The sequence below is a fragment of the Schistocerca piceifrons genome, chromosome 7, assembly GCF_021461385.2.
Source record: "Schistocerca piceifrons isolate TAMUIC-IGC-003096 chromosome 7, iqSchPice1.1, whole genome shotgun sequence".
Lineage (NCBI taxonomy): Eukaryota > Metazoa > Arthropoda > Insecta > Orthoptera > Acrididae > Schistocerca > Schistocerca piceifrons.
This window is the reverse complement of record NC_060144.1, coordinates 6,503,719-6,508,333: the sequence shown is the minus strand read 5'-3', so window position 1 is coordinate 6,508,333 and position 4,615 is coordinate 6,503,719. Positions and strand designations below refer to the sequence as shown.

Below are 4,615 nucleotides of genomic sequence, written 5' to 3'. Positions count from 1 at the left end.
AAATTTTCGAATTTCATTATTTTTTCTAATTTAAAACTGTGCCTCATCCTGCTCAGTGTTACATACGCGAAAACTGTTGCCTGAAAAATTTGGTATTAACCCGATTGTTCAAGTTATACTTACATGTTTAAATTAAACACGGGGGAAGAGACCAAACAGCGAGGTCATCGGTCTCATCGGATTAGGGAAGGAAGTCGGCCGTGTCGTTTCAAGGGAACCATCCCGGCATTTGCCTGGAGAGATTTAGGGAAGTCACGGAAAACCTAAATCAGGATGCCCGGACGCGGGATTGAACGGTCGTCCTCCCGAATACGAGTCCAGTGTGCTAACCACTGCGCCACCTCGCTCGGTCCTTCAATTATTGGGAGGCATGTTTGATACCCTTCCCATGAATGGTATCCAAGTACCTAAAGTGGGCATAAATACAATTTGGCATATCTATGCAGCATTAGTTCTTATGTTTCGTTTAAGAACCGTGTCGTTTGTCGATAGAACGATGGAATAACCGATACCTTCCCACGATTGCACTGCTCACTGTGAAAAGGGCACGATAGTGTTCCAGTTACAGTGTATCTCAGCTAAAGGGTAAAACCAAGCGGCGACATCTGTGCTTACAAACACACATTAAAGGAGCGGTGACAGTTTCGTTTCCTTAGCTGCTTACAGGCGTTGACATACGTCAACGGGGACAGGTGAAAATGTGTGCCCCGACCGGGACTCGAACCCGGGATCTCCTGCTTACATGGCAGACGCTCTATCCATCTGAGCCACCGAGGACGCAGAGGATAGCGCCACTGCAGGGATTTATCTCTGGCACGCTTCCCGCGAAACCCACAACGTATTGTCCCGGGAAGAGTGCCAGAGGTAAATCCCTGCAGTCGCGCTATCCTCTGTGTCCTCGGTGGCTCAGATGGATAGAGCGTCTGCCATGTAAGCAGGAGATCTCGGGTTCGACTCCCGGTCCGGGGCACACATTTTCACCTGTCCCCGTTAACGTATGTCAACGCCTGTAAGCAGCTAACGGTGTTCATTTCGTTCTAACGGTGATGTTAAATGTTCTTTCGGACATGTCGGAAAGAACAGATACCATCTTAGTATATTCGTTTCCTTGTCTGCACGTGTGGTAAGTGTAAGTATGCATACTAGACCAGGAAGTTTCACACACTCATGTGCAGCATTTCTTTCCCGGCCTGTGTTAAGCTATTCAACTTGTATTCGGAGGGCAGGAGCTCACGTTCCCCACAATGCGTCCTCGTTTAGAATCTTTGTAGTTCCACTAAACAGTTCAGAGCATTTTCAGTCGTATTTCTTTTTAAAAATACTGTTTCCAATTTGGTTCACCCTGGTTGTCCAGTTCAGTCATGCTGTGCTGTCTCCAGTGCCTCGGAGTTGAAGGCTGAGCTGAAGTTGTACTTTAACCGAGAAAACGTTTGCAAGTTCAATCTTTGTATGTCCGTTCTTGTAATGGGCGGTTATCAGGACTTCGGGTGTTCAATATGAAATTAAAATTAAAACACATGACGGTTGCAGGTGTTTTAATTTTCGTTTGCGATTTTAGTCGCTGAGGATACTCGATTGGTCGTGAGCACAGCTAGGGAACCACATCGGACTCCAGCAATACTGAACCTCGTGGGAAGTCGACCTGAAGAGGTAGGAGTCACGTCACGTCTAAAGACTGAGGAGAACTACAATAATTCTGCCGAGTAACCAGTTTCCTTACATGCTTGACCATTAATAACACGTTTTTGTCATCAGTCACGACTGGTTTGATGAGGCTAGCCTCTATTTCTTCTCGTGTGCTCTTAGAGTAGCACAAGCCCGCACTGTCACCAATTGTTTGTTGGACGGGAATCCACAGCAACGACCAACTACCTGAACTTGAACGATGTCATGACGTTTATACTGTATGACGTAGCACTGTACGGTCACCACTATCACTATTTCATTACGCACTACGATTGTGAACACGGGTCTGCAGACAGTGGCTCTGCTAGCGTGTAAATGAGGGGAATGTTGCTTCTTTCAGTCGTTTCCGTCCACATCCGGAAAGTCAGTTTCCCTGTTATGTTTTGGACTCAGCTTCCAGTGGTTTTCCAGTTCTAACTGTCGACTCACGGACGTGACAGGTTTATTGTTGACAGCAGGTACCGCAAGGCTGTGAACAGGCGCCTTAGCTGGCTGGAATTTTCTCTACGTCCACGTGGGCTAGAGACAAAAAGGTATCCTGTGTTTTACACGTTATGAATTAAAGTTTCCCGTCGGGTTTCTCTCTGTATGTGTGAAGGCAAATCTGATACTGTAGTTATTTGGTACGGTCCCTGCTAATAGATACACTTACTCACGTGGAAGTTCTGTGTATATAATGTACTACATCTACTCCAGACAAGCTGTTCGATTGTAGTTACTTGGTGATACGCTCGCGAACCGGAGAGGGTGGCTAATAGAATTTTTGAAATTTTCATTACTCGTAGTCTTCATTCAGCCGTATCCTCTGAAATTTCAGAAATTGGAAAATTTATGTACGAATAAGTATGAGTACTAATGCTTCAACTAATTTTTTTTTTTTGAAGCATCATGAACACCCCTCTTCCGCCATCACCACCATCTGAAACCACACCCGACCTCTATGTTCCCTCTGTGGATCTCTCTAGTGTTGTGGTTTCCAACCTCTCTGAGACCATTACCGATGAGTGCAGTCAGATATTAGTTGGTAATCCCTCTCTCTCCGATCGCCCTCCCGCTCCTCCTATCATCATCATTAACCCTAGAATGAAAAAGAATTGTCTTTGATCATTTTTATTTTAAAAATGATAATTAGTTTTTGCAGGTATTGTGTTACATCACGAACTAATGAGTCAATGTGACAACTGGTACTCCTTGCTTCTAATAACCGTTTTTATAGAATGATGAAGGAATTCTCAGTGCATCGCGAGTACTGCCTACAACTCTTCCTCAGAAAAGAAAGCTGACTGTCCACACTGAGGGTAGACACGCGCTCCCTGCACCGCCTTCCTCCCTAGCGACAATTGCCTCAACCACGCCCTGAACCCCCATTCAAAACCAGTCAAGTTGAAGTGTGTGCAGTATACTTACTGTTTGTAAATCATTTGATTGCTGGACTCCATAAATCTGAAATGTCAGAAATTAGAGGACTTCAGGTTCACAATGCTTTCTGCCTGATCACTCCCACCAATAATAATAATAACAATAATAATAGTAATAATAATAATGAGACGGTTCAAATTGCTCTGAGCAGTATGGGACTTAACTTCCGAGATCGTCAGTCCCCTAGAACTTAGAACTACTTAAACCCAACTAACCTAAGGACATCACACACATCCATGCCCGAGGCAGAATTCGAACCTGCGACCGTAGCGGTCGCGCGGTTCCGGACTGTAGCGCCTAGAACCGCTCGGCCACCTCGGCCGGCAATGAAACGGTCTAGGCCTTCCAGCAGTGTAGCGGGAATTACGTAGTTACTGTTGTGTTGTGCTATTAATTAGTTCGTTTATTGTTGCGAAGTGAAAGCATATTATAACCTGTTGTGGGAACTACCTACAACTCGGAGAAGGCATTTTCATGTGATATTTAAGCACATGTGATATACATGGTGAAGAAAAAATGCCGCACATTGCGTTCGGCATGCGAGTCCCCGCCCCAATTCAAGATAAAAGTGTATCTAGCAAAACCTATTCCCGTCAATAGTTTTAACACAAATCTGATTTTAAAAAACAAGGCTTTGGCAACGCTGTAAGTGCGTGCGGCGTGGCCAAGAACAGACAGCGCGAGTGCGAGAGATGTCCCATTAGGTCAGTGAGACGCGGCAGTACCGTGCGGAACAGATACGCAAACCCACCTATGTGTATTTGTTTATTTTATCGTTACCTTTATTTAAACATTAAGACATAACATGACTTTTACAGACGTAAATGACTACTTTGTTTCTCCATGACACAAATGAAGTCAATAGAAACTAATAGTGGATACAGTAACATCGCCTATACCCAACGAGGTACAATAGATGAAATAAGTAGGCGTCACTAGGTTGCAAATTACGCTACGTAGAATAGCTCTATTCTGTACGTTTGACATCCAGGCCCATCTTTACACAGCCGGTACCTACACGTACGAGCAACGTCCACAAAGCGACCACCTTGCATTTGCAAACGCTTAGCCCCTCGCTGGATCATAGTTTGCTGGATCCTGTGCAACACACCCACATCCACCATTGCCGAGGAGCATGCATGCATGCATTTTCCAAGGAACTCTGCATCGTAATTCGGAATAACACAGGCACTGCAAGATAGTATCGTAAGAAGGGCTGCTGTGGAGGTTGAAAATACCTTCACGAATAAAGCTAGCTTCGTCAGTCCATATCACGCTATTTTTAAAATGATAGTTATGTTCCACTTGGAGAAAAGCCATTGATTGGTGAATGATTTCGATTCTCGGCAGGAGACTGGGTGTTGTTGCGTCCTCCGCCATCATTTTCATCATCAATGACACGCAAGTCGCCCAAGTGGCGTCTACTAAAAAGACTTGCAATACTGTGGTCGAACCCGAAGGGGATAGCCCGGCCAATAAATGCCTTACGATCATTTCATTTCATTTCCTG

At 44.9% G+C, this 4,615-nt stretch overlaps 1 non-coding gene across 1 annotated transcript; it reads right to left on the bottom strand.

Moving 5' to 3' along the window:
- Positions 1-703: 703 nt before the first annotated feature.
- Positions 704-777, bottom strand: Trnat-ugu. The gene has a single exon. It is a non-coding gene; the product is annotated as a tRNA-Thr (tRNA).
- Between the last annotated feature and the right edge of the window lie 3,838 nt (positions 778-4,615).